The sequence below is a fragment of the Rhynchophorus ferrugineus genome, unplaced genomic scaffold (assembly GCF_030347505.1).
Source record: "Rhynchophorus ferrugineus isolate W39M unplaced genomic scaffold, kcgeb_rfMv2 rfM1, whole genome shotgun sequence".
Lineage (NCBI taxonomy): Eukaryota > Metazoa > Arthropoda > Insecta > Coleoptera > Curculionidae > Rhynchophorus > Rhynchophorus ferrugineus.
The window spans coordinates 8555606-8573743 of record NW_027472580.1 but is presented as its reverse complement, the minus strand read 5'-3'; the positions used below and the strand labels follow the sequence as shown (position 1 = coordinate 8573743).

Genomic DNA, 18138 nt, shown 5'->3' with positions numbered 1-18138 from the left:
TAAAATTACCAACAGAAGAATGTTTTCTAAGTACCAGCGTGGGCTAAAAGGCAGGAAACTAGGAGAAAGAAATATATAGCGTTATAGAAAGTGATGTATTTAAAAAAGTATTTCCTCATTTTGGATCATTTTATGTGAAAGCTTCAGTTCTTGGAAAATAGCCGCTATCATGATCTCTTAATTATCGATCACTTAATTAAACCTAATTAATTCCACGATAATAAATGTTTGCTTTATAAAAGCACATAAAAAAGTAATTTCCGTTTTCGAATCTCTAGAATTGTTCATATGCCAAAAGGTTAGACACTACTAAAAAAACACTACAAAAATTATTTTCTGATATGATTCATTTAGTATTAATTAACTTAATCCATTAATAACATTTATTCCTATATATTTATTGTATGTGCAACTTATTCTTATAGTGAGAATTATTATTATCATAGCAAATATTTTGCCATTTATGGGGTGTAACACAGAACTGTAAATTGTGTCTTGTTCACTCAAATTAATTCAGTTTGTTGTTCAAATGTCACCTTTCCAACGAACATATACTGGTAACCTTGTAAAGTTTATTACAAAGTTTTGATAAATTATATTATATATACCATTCATAAGACAATAAAACAGATAAGATATACTGTATAAAAGTTATACAGATAAGTTCAAGTTAGCTAAATATATTTAGTACAAATTAAAAAAAAATGAATACATTTTCCGTTAAATTTTGATCTCGTTAAAATGTTCACCCTTATTTTTTTTACTGGTTCAAATATTTTAATTATCCTTTTATTAACTTACATTTCTCCAACTCTACTGAGCTTGATGGACAATGATTGTTCACTTTTCTGTCAAGTTTATCCCGTATTAATTCGATAGCAGTGAGGTCATTTAATTTTTTAGGATACTTTAGAAATGTTTGAGAAATGCACGAAAGATATGTGTTTCTTTTTTGCCATTCTATTCTCTTATGAACTATTATAGCTATTACATGAACACCAGAGAGTAATCTGTATTATAGACTTATCGTTTTTGTGATAATTAATTCGTAATAGTTAGAGTGAGGTAGAACTTCCCAGATAAACGTTTTCATGAAGATTTTTACAAATTTTGTAATATAATATATTTTATATTTCCAAACTCGTTGTAAATAAATGTGGCAAATTTATAATATGTGTTTTTCTTTCAAACAATATCCTTACATTTATAGCTTCATTCTGTTTTCAGTCAGTTCTTTGTGACTTCTATTGAAATAATAGGCTCTATAAATTAGTTTTAATAGATTTTTTTTAATTAGAAACTTTATTGTGAAAAATCGATACAATGTGATTTAGTCAAAGTATTGTCTATCAATAGTCGCAACTTTCCCATTATTCTAGTATTTTACGATGTATCTTTTGAGGCCACCCACGAGTCGACTAAATTATTGGTATCTTCATAATAAGTGAACGCCAGGACTGTGTCGCAACAAGTAGTAACCAGAAAGAACAAGGTCTGGAGAATACGGCGGGTATTTCACTTTCCATTTAATGTTTCCAAGTATGTTTCCCATGGTTATTTAACACGTGGTCGAGCGTCATGCTGAACAATAGCATTGTTGTGTCTTTTCGTATTCCGACCGTTTTTCAGACAGTGTTCGGCTTAAACGCATCAGTTGGAGTGGACAGCGAGTATTGATGGTTTCAGTAGGATTTAGATGCTTATAGTATACCACACTAAGCTGATTTAAGCAAATACAGAGCATTACCAGTGGATCCATTCTTCAATATCAGTAATAATACGAGGAAAAAAAACATTTCGGATTTTGCCGTTAAAACAGCATTTCACACATGACCAAACGCCTCTAATGTCTCTTGGCTTCAACTCATACGGTAGCAAATACTCAAGCATTTGGACCATTCTCATGGTCTTCCCAACATCTCTGAATATAGCAGGTCAATTGAAAAGTCCCCGGCCTACCATAGTAAAACCCAATTTTTTGGCAATATTAGTTTTTTTTAGTCAACATAATTCCCTTCAAGGATGATACACTGATTATAGCGACCCTTCAATTTTTCGATACCATTTTTGTAGTATGATATGTGGTTTGCTTCAAAATAGGCCTCAGTTTCGGCGATCACCTCTTCATTCGACGAAAATTTCTTTCCAGCGAGCATTCTTTTGAGATCTGAGAACAGGAAATACTCACTGGGGGCCAGCTTGCCAGCCTTGCCACACGACTGTTACGTTTTCCCACGCTTTGGAGCAGGTTCATCGTGTGCAGGCCACTCGGATGACCGTCGATTGGACTTCGGAGTGAAATTATGGAGCCAGGTTTCATCCATTGTCACATATCGATGCAAAAACTCGAGTTTATTACGCTTGATTATCTACAAACACTGCTCTGAATCATGAACTCATCGTTGTTTTTGGTCAAACGTGAGCTCCCGCGGCACAGACTTTTTACAGAGCTTTCTCATACCCAAATATTCGTGAATGATATGATGTACACGTTCAGTTGATATCTTTATAGTGTCTGCTATTTCATTCACTTTCAATTTACGGTTATTTAAAATCATTTTGTGGATTTTTTAAATATTTTCGTCGGTAACAACCTCTTTTGAGCGTCCACTGCATTCACCAACTAATAATCCGACAGCTGTCAAATTTATGCATGCATCTTTTGAGGGTTAGGGACTACTAATAAACATTTGGATTTAATTATAGTAACGCCATCTATGGGTCAGACAGGGGACTTTTCATTTGACCTGTTGCTTCAAATCCTTTTGGTTGTCCAAAATGCTCTTTGTCTTCGGAATCAGAACTATCTTTTTAAAAGAATGGATTGGAAAAATACTTTGTTCACACTTCGACGAAATGACACATACTGAATAGTGAAGCCTATCAATGAGGCTTCAACGTGAAGTTAGTTAAAAGTAATATACAGTAATATCGTCTGTTTCAAATTAATTTATGGCCTTAATAAACTTCAAAGACAAAGTTTACAAAAAAATTAACCACCTAAGACTTTTTTACATTATTACTTACAATATTCCTATTACTTAATTATATACAATATTTACAGTATACGATATTTATATTACTTAATTCAAACGAACGATGTTGATTGCCTACAACCGAGAAAAATACAAATCGACATTTTCTCAACCGACAATTAAAAATTTACATAGAATTTTCATAAAACTCACGGTTACGACGCCCAACAGAACAAACGAAATGGAAACGTTGAAATTCAAACAAACGGCTCCGCAAGAATCCGCGATAGAACGATTTATCTCCGAAATATCAGCCCGGTCAGGTTAGGTACCACCCACATGACAGTGGTACGGAGAGCAAGGTGATTCGTAGGCCGCGAAGGTGAAGCTATTCTTCGTCAATCGTCAGGCGATTGTTAACACTTTGGTGTTTCTCCGCCTGGTACTAGAGCAGGATCGATAACACACCGCATCAGATCGCACGTGCGTGCTCGGTACCACTTCGTGAATGAAGCTCGGACATCCCGAAGGTGAATTGGATCGATTTGTGTTCTCTTTTTTGTTTTCGAGTTGGTGGTAGTTGGTGGTGATTATTGTGTTGGACGTTTGTACCACATCTTAAATGTAAGTACTGTTTTTATTTCAATAATAACAATATTAATAAGCAATAAATATATTCGTTTGAATTACGTGGAAATATTTATAAGTGGATGATTAATATATGAAAGTATTTATACTAGTTGTTTATTAATGATAGTGAAATTATACGTGTTTATTTTTTAAATAAATTATTGATGTAATGACAGAAAACATATATAAAAAACAGTAGTACTATATGTATACAAAATGGTAAACATATAACGCAAAAAAAATATACAATCAACTATATATGTTTTCCTAAAATTCGAGCTTCTCTGGTCATTCTTATATCTGATGTTTAGATAACATAGCAAAAGATACTATGATTGTTCTGGTTTATATTATGGAATATAAAAAGTAATATATAAAATTTAAAGAAAAGAAAATAGATAATAAAACAGTAATATTATATGTATACAAAATGGTCAGCCCAAATTTATAAAAAATACAACTATTTATACTTGAGTGAAATTTAAGTTTCTATTTGATGTATGTGATCATTGTTATATCTGATGTTAAGATAACATATCAAGAGATAGTAGTAGAATATAAAAAAGATATAAAATTTAAAATATCCTCTCGTATCAAGTGCATAAAATAGCAATCAATATTTTGATTTTACGATAATTAGATGCCATATTATTTGCTTGTCAGAATTTGATCATCTATATATATAGTGAAAGGGCAAATTATCAACGTAAACAATTGTTAAAAACCTAACCTAACTGTTCATCTTGGTAATTTTAACACATCTCTATATAAAATAACTGTTTTCCATTTAGTATTATTAGGTTATTTAATTTATATAGATGTTACTTATGAGTCGCTCATTATTATATTTTCAGTATCCATTACTTCTATTGATTGATTTAAAGAAATTTTTCAAGAAGCCCATCAAGTACTTTAGATCTGGTGGGGCTGATTCATCATACCCTAATTGTCGATTTTTGTTTTCACGATTCAAATATGGCGATTTTGATGTCATTTGTAAAGAACGATCTGGAGGGCCAAAAAGACGCCGAATTACAATACTTATTGGATAAAACTTAACTCAAGCTTTTAGAAGACCTTTAGATAGTGTAGTAGCTGATGAATCAACTGTTTCCAGATGTTTACATATGCTGGCAAAGATCCAAAATGAGCGGAAATAGCTACCACATGAATTGACTGGAAAAGGAAAACTATTTTATAATTATTTTTACATTTACATTTTAAAAGTTAATAATTTGTTGAAGATATAAAGTAACTTTTTTTAATTTTTTTTATCACCTGTACTGTATAATTGTCTCAAGTTAAGATATAAACCCAGAACAATTATATTTATATGTGATCAAATGACGCATTCATATAAAAAAATAAATATAAATAAGTAGTTATAGATCTTTTTTATTTGTCGTTTAGCTGGAATTATTATTTGTTTGAATGTGCTTTTATTTGGATATTATATACACAAAGTACCACACAACTGGTTGTTTATGTCCTTGCTTATATAGAGAAATATAAATATAATATATTTATATACAATTTATAAAAGTATATTTTGTTTAATGATGTATATATTTACAAAAATCTAGAGGATTGTTTTTCTGCTTTGATTTTATTTTAATGATATAAATTATGTTGATAAAGCTTGAGGATTTTAATATGTATGAATTATGCTAAAACGGCTATTAATGCTTGTTTATATCCATGTTTTAAATTTTTATTACTTACTGCTTTATGGGTACGTTTATTAATAGTTAATTATCATGATTTTTAATAATGCCATTCCATAATTTAACTTTATTCTGTTAAATCTGATTTGACAAATATCCGTATATACTGTGTAGAATTGTAGGTTATAGATTATTAGTTTTTTTATACAAACCCATAAAATTATATTTTCTTTTTTTATGAGTCTATATATCACAGTATCAGGAATTGATATTATTTTTGATATAATTTCTAATATCTTAGAAACACATGTACAATTTCTATTTTTAATTTTATATAACGTAATTTTATTTAATATAAAATTTTCATTATATATTTAAAATTATATTGCAGTCTATATCCACATTATGTATATAGTAATATTTTCCTGTGTAAAACGTTTGTCTCAATGATAACCAAAATTGGCTTAGAATTAATTATTAGTTAGCAATATAGCTCATAATATTTATTGAAAATGGATATAAAACAAAACAAAAAACGAAAATGTAGGATATAACATAAAATTATTAAAAAAAAAACGAACTTAATATCCAGTAGTATCCCTGATTTCTAATAATTCCATTTTTTTGTCCATTTTTGAAGAGACTGTTTTATCCCATAATCCTTTTAATAATTTTGTAACTTTTCATTTGAATGATGTTTAGCTGCAAATCAAATGACGAGTTTAATACCACTACTTCATAGAACACAAAGAACCATATATAAGCCATGACATGTACGTCTTATATTAGAATGATATTACAATGCTATTAATATTTATTAGTTATACTGAAATGTTTATAACTTGCATAAAGATATGATACACATTATATTAACATATGATTTTCTGTCTATTGACAAGTACAATTAAAATTATACCAAAAAAAATCATACCGGGTGTACCGAAAAGTCATTATCTGTTTTTATAACAGATGCCCCTAGGCTAAGTATACAATATTATGATTTGACAAATACGTTATTTTATTCTACTGACATCAAGCTTCAACATGTTGAAAACTGAATCTGAAAACGTGTATTTGCGACAAGAATTACTTAACCTATTTAATCAAAAGAAAAAATCCGCTGAAAGTAATGCTTTTCTGGTACAAACTTTTAAAAATTCAAAAGTCATAATTTCGATGGCCTTGCACATTACGTTCTAGAAGACCGAAAAAAGTTTAAAGAGCTCACGGATGAAGACCCAATCCAACACTCTAAAACAATTGAAAATCGAAGAATTTTCTATGAATTTTTTTTATTAATTACATCTTACATTCGATATACTTAGTACAATCTTAATTTACAAATTAATGCATTACTACTGCTCTTTTGTACTTGCATTAACACCCAAGTAACGCGAGTACGGAATTCTTCAGCTATTTGATGGTTACGTAGCGATAAGCATTGGCAATTAATTGTAGAATTGTAGATGTTTTAGTGCAACTCCATATTTACACCCCATAGATCTAAATAGGCTTTAAGATTGACTGATAAACAAATCTCTTTGATTGTAGATCAAGTTGAGAGCATCTTCCGACTATCCAGTACAGTTGCTTGACTTTGAGTCTAATTTAATCTGCTTTTTGTCCAACATGATGTTTCCAGTTTAACCTACCATAGAGATATATTCCAAGAAATTTAGCTGGTTCTGCTTGAGAAATCGGGCAGAAGCGTCAAGTGATATAATTAAGTTTTTGTCAATTCGCCGCAACGCAAACTGAACATGGACAGATTTGAAGCTATTAAGCTGTATTTTCTTGTCTCTAGTTCATTTGTAGATCTTGTTAACCACTAATTGTACTTGTTCTATAGCCTTAGACGAAGATACGTCTTTCACCATTATAATTCTGTTGTCAGCAAATGTTCGAAATACTGTTTCTTTTGTTGTTGGGATATCAGAAGTATAGACCAAGTATAGAAATGGTCCCAAGAAACTACTTTATGGAACTCCATCCGAAATAGGTTTAAGTGTTGTGAACGCCCCTTCATTCGAGACTCTAAATTTTCTTTCGGAAATATATGCTTTATGAAATATATTCCAGCAGTCGACGGTAATTCTGCGGTAGTAAATTGCTCAATTTTGTAGATAAATCCGAAATGCCATACTCGGTTAATAGCTTGTGAGACATCCAAGTATATTGCAGGGCAGTATTTCTTTTCTTCGAATGCCTTTTCAATAGCCGCTGTTACTCTGTGCACTTGGTCGATTGTCGAATGGTGATTCCAAAATCTAAACTGGAAATCTAGTATTTCTATAAATCATTTAATACGTTTTAGCATCAGTTTCTCAAATAATTTTGATATCGCAGTTAGCAGCGAAATAGGCCTATAAGGTCTAAGTTTATCTCCTGGTTTGTCAGTTTTTTTGAGCATAATTATTCGAGCAACTTTAAGACTTTCCGAAACATGCTTCAGTTTCAAACAGGCATTGACTATATATGTCAACATTATTAGTGTTTTCCGTTCCTAGCTGAAATATCCCCTTTAGGCTATAATTTTAGATTGAGCCTTTTTAGGATTGAGGTTGTTGTCAATTTCTGTAGCAACTTTCATTGGAGAAATCAGATTTACAGCTACATCAGGCTGATAAACATGATTTATATCTCTTGTAGATTCTATATCATTCGATTGAAATACGTTAGCTAAATGTTTTGCGAACAATTCAGCTTTTTCATCGTTGTGTCGAACCCATTGATTTTGATTATTTTTAATAGGCGCTAGTCTAATAACTGGTGTTTTATATCTCCGAGTTGCTTTCCATACAGACTAATCTTTGTCTGCTTCTGGGCTTAATTCATTTACATATTTCTCGAAGCAAATCTGTTTATATTCTTTAAGTCTGTATAAAATGCTTCTTCAAAGGTATGATCAGAAGCTATTTCTGCATTTAGTGCATTTATTATCAAAACCTTAAGCGCGAAAAAGCATGGTGTCACCTGGCGAAGCCGGCTGATAGACTTCAAGGCCATATCGTTTTGGTTGCAAGACAATGCTGTGTGTTTGATGGGACTACAGTATTACGAACTGTTGAAATTTGATGAAACAGTTAATAGTGATTGCCATCGACGACAAATTAACAGTTTGAACCATGCATTGATTGAAAAACGTTCAGAATGGACCCAAAGATACAGTGAAGTGATTTTACAGCACGATATATGTATAGAATGAAATGGCCAATACTACAGCCAATATGTAGTTTTTTTTTCCGAAAATAAACAGTAATTATTTTACAGTACACCTGGTATTTAAAATTCATAAGTCATATATATATGTATATATATGTATATATATACATATACAATAATATACATATAAAAAATAATCTTTACTAAATATAGAGATAAATTACGTGGGATATATAATATTAATTAAAGAATCCGAATAATGTATGCAGGACAACGTTCATTAATAGTTTGCAACTTTACTAAATTAAATCCTTGAATATTATTTACCTTGGCCGTTGTAAATCGGAATGGCGATATCACGTTTAATAAAATAACGTATGAATACATGAATACGTGCATTTTAAGTATATTTCTTTAATAATATTCTTTATTAAATAATTAATTAAAAGCATTATTAATTACTATGTTTTTTTCCATTAGCTATAATGGAATTACTGTTAAAATTAGACGGAAACTTGTAATTATCTTTATAAACGGTTACACTTTATACAACACACATATAACATTATATAATTATGTTATAGAATTTAAAGTAAATTTTACTGCTATTATTTTTACATTGGATATCATATGAAATACATTTAACAAGCAGATTAAAGTGACTCAAAAAAATAAATAAGAAATTCACTGAAAATTGAAGAAATAATTTGTTTTGCTCGTAATTTAATTTTTTGTGTATGTAACAAAATTATATTATTATTTTTGTTTTGTTTGGGTCGGCATCGACTTCAAAGTGGCCAGTTAGTAGTAGTGAAGATAGTATTGTAAATAGATAAATAGGTATACGTAGGTATTAAGCTAAATTGTGTGTATAAAATAGAATATAAAATACGTGTAGTAGATAGGTTAAATAACGTTTTTATTTATTTTTACTTAGTTATTACAACGATTATTATGTACATACTTTATATTAGAACGTTTCGTTTTGTGTTAAAAATCTAAATTTGATAATTATTTTTAATTTTTAGTCAGTTCCTTATTTATTTTTTCTCAGTCGGTCCAATTTTTTTGTTAAATATATTTTATTTTCCTCTTTCTAGTGTTAGATATTTACTCACTAAATTAGGCAGTTATTTTATTAAGTATTACAATGGATAGCCCAATTAAAGTGCAGCCCGTATGAGGAAAAATAGGAATAAAGAAACAATGATATAAATGAAGGAGCGCTTCAGGCCACGGAGTTCGCTACCTAACCTAGGTTATTTGACGATCTAGAACAACAACAGAAAGTTATTGTTTTTGCAAGGAATCGAACCCACACATCCGGGTGTGTGCTGAACGCTCTAATCAATGAAAACTTTGTGCGTGCCTTTGAAATTTGAGGATTTCCCTCGATTTCCCCCTCTTTCCCCGTCAGATCCTGACTGCTTTCCAACGGAACCACCTTGGAAGTGCGTTCTCTCGAATAAAGAAAGAATTTTGAAAATCGGTCCATAATTGACGCAGAAATGAGCAAACATATATATATATATATATATATATATATATATATATATATATATATATATATATATATATATATGCAGCCAAATATAAAAGCTCCTCCTTTTTTGAAGTCAGTTAATAAAAAGGTTTTCATTATGTAGTATATAGAGCTTGGAGGACGATATACATCGTGAAAATGTGAAGAAACGGTAGTAAAATAGTAAACAGTGGTTAGGTATCTGCTTCAATTTTTTTAATATTATTATTGAGAAATGCTTTAGGAGAATTGCTGTTGGTACAAAGTACCTTAATTCATTAATCAATGCTAATCAAAGTGTCAAAATTACCAATCATAAAAATGTTGTATTTATCGCGATTTATTTATATTTACAATTTATATGATAATATATTAATAACAATGTAATAACATTTTATAAACATAAGTTTATAAAAGTGCCTTCAAAACCAAATGTACGGCACGGGTATATATATATATATATATATATATATATATATATATATATATATATATATATATATATATATATATGTTCAATAAGCATGTTCTATATATATATATATATATATATATATATAGAACATGCTTTATATATTCTTTAATATAAAATTTGCTAATTATCCAAAAGACAGCTGTCTTAATTAGGCATATAAAAACATAGCAGCTGTCTACATTAACACTAATTAAATTGTTGTTGGCTCCTTGACTTGCCATCTGAATTATTATAAGTTTTTTGTAGCTGTTAATTTAAATATTCATTTATCAGAAAAGTTGATTGACTTATTGTTTTATTTTTGGACACTTGAACTTTGATATACTTACCGTCATAGTCGTTATCATCACTCCTTTACGCTATCTATAGGTTTTAGTTTTTATTTCAGACCATATTACAATTTATTACTTAATTAGTTAATGATATTACTGAAGAACAATATTAATGTAATATTACTATAGTCGGTCCGAAATAATAGTGACTTCACGTCATATACATTTATGACGTCGCAAAGTTGTCGCCTCAATTTTGATTTTTAGATTATTTTGGCTTTGACAGATAACAAAATTCTAATATTTCAAATATCAAAATATTTATCTTTTTGATGTTGATGTTGATGTTTCCTTCGTTGCTGTTTCTATCTTATATTGTCTTTGTCATTTTTTCATTAAATATTTTGGTATGAGTATACTTCTTCTTATTTTTCTAATCTACACTTTGGATAGCTTTGGAAGATCCTTTAAGTTTCTCAATGAAAGCTCTTTTAAAGAGATAAAGTGTATTCAGTACCTTTTTACCTTTAGTTGACGTTTCCTTCATTAGTGTGTTTCTATCTCATATTGTCTTTGTTATTAAAGATTTTGGTATGAGCATACTTCTTATTATTTTCTAAGCTACACTTTGGATAGCTCTGGAAGTTTCTCTATGTTTCTCTAAGAAAGTTCTTCTAAAGAGATAAATGTATTCGGGCATTATGAGGTTCCACTATTTGCGTACGTATTGTGGGTTTGCCAGGAAGATGACGTCTCTCCATTGCTGTTTAACATACTAGTAGATGCAAAAACTGTTTCCATCCCATATTTTCTTTGTTATTTTGCCTTTAAGTGATTTTTGATATGAGTATGCTTTTTCTTATTTTCTTTTTTACTTCTTTTTTCTAATCTACAGTTTGAATAGCTCTGGAAGTTCTTCTAAGTTTCTCAATGAAAGCCCCTCTAAAATGATAAAATGTATTCAGGTATTATGGTGGTTCCATTATTTACATACGCAAAAAAGTACATACGTACTCTGGGTTTACCAGGAAAATGATGTCTCTCCATTGCTGTTCAATAAACTAGTAGATACAAAAAGTGTTTCCATCTCATATTGTCTTTGTCATTTTCTCATTATTTCATTAAGTGATTTTATTATATACTTCTCCTTATTCTCTAATCTATCTAACACTTGTTTACGATTTTACCATTTATCTGATGGAGTTCATTCATATTGAAGGTATTATTGGAGATAATAGACAATGTTTATTTCCACCAAGTTCAAATTGTTCATTTTATATCTCTCTCGGCCAGCATATTCATCATAATAATTCACTATCACTGTTATATCAACTCAATTGGATCAAATAAGTTATGATAAGTTATGATATTTCTCTACCATGTGATCTACAGTATATCTTTTTTCAGGCCTGTCTTTAAACAAAGTAAATTACATAAAGAACAAAAATTTAAATTGTAGTTATTGAGTGGCAATTTGAAATATTTCTTCAATATAAAGCTGCATATTCCTGGGTTTTATGAGAATACTTCCTATGTCAATAGTTTTCTTTGAAATAATTGTAGTTATACCGTTAATATACATTATTACTATATCGAGAACATAATATCAAAAAAAAAACTATATTTTTTTTATACATTTCATATATTTGATTCCAAATAGAGTCAAAGTGATCTTGATTCGTCACTCGCTTCGTATGTGGACGGCGACAAGAAGAACTTTGCTACTGCTTTGCTGAAGCTGCGACATTCTAAACATATTTATAATAAAGACCACAAGAAGTTAATATTTAATAGTATCAACACTTGCATTTCTCACGCATTTAACTGGTAAGAGGGGGCCTCCGTTATCTCGTTCCTGTTTAAAGTAACTGATTAAAGGTGCAGTACGTTTCTGAATGACTATTAATTGACTTTAGCATTTTCAATCAGTGTAATTAAAACTATTAAGGAGCGATTTGAAATTAATTATCACTAATCTTTCGAAGAATTTTGCCGACCTGTGATAACCAGGCAAATCTTGTAGGTTGGTTAGGTTACATGTTCGTACAATTCAAACAAAATTGTATCCCTTTTTAACTAGAATATAATGTGACTGAATATAATGTGAATAAAAAACTGTCTAATTTTAAAACGAATTTACAAACTGTATTTGGTCGATGACATAATAATGATCTGAGTTGACTGCTATTTTGGACGGATTAGGTGGAGAATAACTAGTTTTAATATACGTGCTATGTGTTTTTTAAATCAAAAATAGCTTTAAGTTGTTGCTTATTAAGCTTATTGATGATTATTCAAGTCTTATATATCATATCTAGTCAAGGTAATACCTAGTCACTAATACTAATTGTAGTTATTAAATACATATTAATCTGCGTAATACCATCAATGACTCAAAATAGTGAACAATAAGGAAAGCACCACCCATTTTCTTATTGGAATTGTCGTGTTATTATGACGGATGTGAATCACCAAGCCCATGTATGGTGTATGTTCAAGATATACGGCCCATAAGCGTAATAAATTAATTAATTACAAATAAAGATAATAAAGTTGTCACTCTGAATTATACTGTCGAGTCAATTTGTATAAATAACGTCTCTATTGTGACATTTAAAAATGGTAACCTCCAGGTCTTATTTTTCATATATACTGGAAAATTTATCGGGAGGTTATTATTTCTATTGAATTAGTGAAACTGTATGATTAGAATCTAATTAGTTTTAAATTGTTTAAAATAACTACCGGGTTTTTGGATATCTAAATACTATTAGACAACTAAATAATCTTGTATAAGTCCAATTTATATAAAAAAAATTGTGGATATTTCAAAGAAATTACAAAGATTTGTAATTTTTTTAAATTTTTTTATTAATTATTAACTTTTTTAATTGCTAAAGCTGGTTAATTATGAATAAGTTTTAATTGTAGTGTTAATATATAAAAAATATATTTAGATTTTCATTATACTTTTTGCAGTACATACTGACCCACACATTGGATATCTTCCTCAAAGAGTTTCTCAATGAAAGCTCATCTAAAAACATAAAATGTATTCAGGCATTATGACGGTTCCATTATTTCAGTATGTCTTGTGGGTTTACCAGGAAGATAACGTCTCTCCATTGCTGTTCAACATACTAGTAGATGCAATTATACAAAAAGTACTTAGAAAGAAACAGTTCTTCAGGATATGATGTATATGATATTGCATAACGATTGTAAATCTCAATGACACCCTGTTAGAGCAGATGCAGGTGTTAGGTACTTGGGATCAGTAATACAAGAGAAAAAGTGGCATCTACCGCTGAAGTAATACGTTGAGTGAGTCAGCGACAGAAGCTTTCCATTTTCTAGAATGGTTAGTGCCGAAGACAGCAAATGTTACTTATTTTGCCAAATTTATTGTATGGCTCCCAGAATGAGTTTGAGCTCTTTAGACAAGCTCTACATGTTTCTCCCCAAGATAGTATTATGAATGAAGTAATTTGATGAATTTCATTGATTTGATAGTGTCAAATTAGAACTTGTAGTTATTTAACTGGGACAGTGTTCCATAAATAATTAAGTTTTACTCTCTGAACAAAATATCAATCATTTAAAATCTCTGATAGGCTTCGTTTCAATAAAAGTCATCATCACAAACCAACAGATGACCCGCACTATATTTAAAACCAATCGGTCACAGCGGTACACCACGTAAATTATATTACGGTGTAGTTATTATAAATTATTTCCACTGTATATGCCTTGAAGAAAGTGTAAATTGCTGACGGTTTTTAGAACCATAAGACCTACAAAACAAATAGGATACAGTGACACAGAAGAAAGAAGCCAGTTTTATTTACAACCATTTTTTCTGTACCTCTTACATTAATATGTCCTAGTTACATACATCTGTTTGAAAGTATTGTTACGTTTTCGTTAATTTGCAATAACATCAGACGAAACGTTTTTTCAGTAGTTATGTATTAAAGTATGTCAGGAATTTCATGGAGATATTTATAAGAACAAATAAAAGCGCGATTGACTGAACATTAATTCTGCGATTCCAAGAAATATCGACTGCATTAACTTTATCGTTATTCGACTTTTTTTCTGTCTCGGTTTCATTGAAACTTGACGTGTCGATTCATAAACAAATCTGTTTATGAATTGAACATTTTTTATTTCGCAAAGAATTTAGTTGTAATTAAAGGCAAATCGAGTGAAGCTTTTTATAGGTATTCTGATTGGTATTATACTTGAGATAAATTTTAACATTATTATTTTATATTTTCAAGATTTTTGGGTAACTTTATTACCCAAATTTATTTTATTAAGAGCAAATTCAAATAACAAGTGGATTTTTCAATGTAAAATTGAAATGATGTCAGAGATATGGAATAAAAAGTACCTATCGAGATTTAACAAAAGATTCCCCAAAAATTTAAATCATAATACCCATATATAGATATTTTACTTATCATTTTATGGCTATTACAAATTATTATGATTATTATATTTTCAGAATGAGAGAAATTTTATTATAAGGACTGTGAATTAATTTTGAGGAATTTCTTATTGAAAATCAATTTTTCTGTAAATACATTTTTCGTTCTAAGTTTGTTATCTCTAGAAATGTTATACTAAAAATTAGACCTAATAACATGGTGGCTACTTGATTTGTCTTTTGTTTTGTTTTATTTTATTTTTTGACACATAGAGGACCTTTCAAAAATATATTTATATAAAATATTGCTTGTATAACTTTATTTATTTATTTATTTCAGTTTTATTGGCAATTAGGAAGAAAATTATGGTAGATAAGTTTCATAGTAAAAATAGTTCTTGCTGTTTGAGCATTCAACATATCTAAAGCTTGTTGATCAATATTGAATACATTCAGCTGTGTGTAAATCCGTGATATTATGGGTATCAAACTGAGTTTGAGATGTAGATGTTCGTGTAATACTGTCCCCATTTGTTAGTTCTTGTTTTGGTTTTCTTCTTTATTCATGTACTTCATAGCTCCTTCATAGTTCCTTCATAAAAGGAACAGTTCTCACCTTATTCAAATTCTTAGTAGTACGTATCTAGTATTTATGATGATTCGACATTTTCAAATTCAGTAAGTTATTGATAAATTCTAAAATTTGCTACATAAGCAATAGTTATCTATTTGATATACGTTAATAATAGAACATTTTCAACATTTATTACTTATGTTTGTTGATATAAAGAATTCTGCTGTCTAGGTTGAGCAAATACTTTTAGAAATACGTGGTGACGCTGCTCCGTCATATTTTAATTGTCAGTGTTTGTGTCAATGATTTGGAAATGGTGATTTTTATGTCAATGACAAAAAAAACCCTCGATGATCAAAAAAGATCCAAGACTTATTGGTCGAAAATCCAGCTTAATGTCTTTAAAAATATCCAGACAACCTATCCGTTAATGTGTCAAACGTTTCTAGATCGATAAAAGAGATTGAAAAGGGTTTCAGTGATCTCTTGTGAATGGAAATGGGAAATAATGGTCCGTTAGGTCAGCAACTATTCATCTGTTATCTATTTCAATAATTAATATTTAATTTAAATTTAACGAATATTTTTTATCGATATACTGGTTACACTATATATTTTACCTAGAAAAAATAACCATGAATTGATGTAGTACATTAAATGTTCTTGAAATACCTTATAAGCATTACAAATATATAGGAATCAACCTTCTATCATTTTTATCTAAATTATCTATTGGGAGATATCAAGGTAACATCTATCTCTGTAAAAGGAATGATTTGCTGGCGTCGGTTCGCAAGAGAAACAAAGTATAACCGCAAGTCACTTACCAGAAGTGAAAAAAAAAGAACAACAAACACTGAGAAGTATGTTACTGTAACACTCTGAAAAAAAATAGTTTGGTTGCAATATCCGTTTGTTATCGGCTGGTATTGTTCTCGTTACAAGACCTTTAATCGGAAGTTGTTGAATTGCTTATTGTGATATTTGTTTTGGCTAGTTGATAAACGTAATTTTTTCGCTGTTGTAGTTAATATAGTAATTAGCTATTTAATGATGCATGTTACTCTGCAATCTATAATACTGTATTATTACATATTGTCTGAAATTAAGTATCTATAAGATTCTATTCATTTTTTCACATATAAGTAAAAAGTAATTTATTGGGAAAAATTAGTAAAATATATAACAGGTTAATTGAAAAGTCACCGGCCTACCATAGTAAAACACATTTTTTTGTATTATGTACATTTTTTTACTACGATTTCTTCAAAATAGACCTCAGTTTTGGCGATCACCTCTTCATTCGACGAACATTTCGTCTCAGCGAGCATTCTTTTGAGACCTGAGAGCAGGAAATAGTCGCTGGGGGCAGATCTGGAGAATACAGTAAATGAGGAAGCAATTCGAAGCCCAATTCATGGATGTTTGCAATTGTTTTCATAGACTTGTGACAGAGTGCATTGTCATTATGACTGTAAATTAAAATTGAATGAAAAAGCAGACACTCAAGATATCAACTGAACGTGTACATCATATCATTCACGAATATTTGCATATGAGAAAGCTCTGTGTAAAGTAAGTGCCGCGCGAGCTTACTTTTGACCACAAACAACGACGAGTTAATGATCAAGCATAATAAACCCTAGTTTTTGCATCGATATGTGACAACGGATGAAACATGTCTCCATCATTTCACTCCGAAGTCCAATCGACAGTTATTCGAGTGGACTGCACAAGATGAATCTTCTCCAAAGCGTGGGAAAACGCAACAGTCGGTTGGCAAGGTTATGGCGTCTGCATTTTGTAAAGCGCATGAAATAATTTATTGTCTTCCTTGAAAAAGGAATGACCATGAACAGCGACTATTAAATAGCTTTATTGGACCGTTTGAACGACGAAATCGCCGAAAAACGGCTGCATTTAAAGAAAAAGGCAGGGCTGCTTCACGAAGACAATATATCGCGTCACAAGTCAGTGAAAACGGTGGCAAAAATCCATGAATTGGGCTTCGAATTGCTTACTCATCCACCGTATTCTCCAGATCTGGCCCCCAGCGACTATTTCCTGTTCCCAGATCTCAAAAGAATGCTTGCTGGGAAGAAATTTTCGTCGAATGAAGAGGTGATCGCCGAAACTGAGACATATTTTGAAGCAAAAAACAAATTGTACTACAAAAATGATATCGAAAAGTTGGAGGGTTGCTATAATCAGTGCATCACCCTTGAAGGGAATAATGTTGAATAAAAAAAAACGAATTTTGGCTTAGCTATCTTTTTGGTTTTGGTTCAAGTGTTTAATACTTATTTATTTTTAAGTCTTTACGTAAAATCGTAAATACATCATATTTTAATATTTTTAAGGTGTCAGCTATCTTATGGGCTCTTTCATAACATCTGCTGATTTTGGTTAACAAAAGCATTTTATAAAGCATG

General features: G+C 30.2%; 1 protein-coding gene across 1 annotated transcript in view; it reads left to right on the top strand.

The window, feature by feature from the left end:
• Nucleotides 1-3205: 3205 nt before the first annotated feature.
• Nucleotides 3206-18138, top strand: part of chas (chascon) — a 202157-nt gene continuing 187224 nt past the window's right edge. Inside the window, exon 1 of the mRNA XM_076415298.1 lies at nt 3206-3599. The gene's annotated coding sequence lies outside the window, so the exon portion shown is untranslated. The remainder of the gene's footprint in view (nt 3600-18138) is intronic.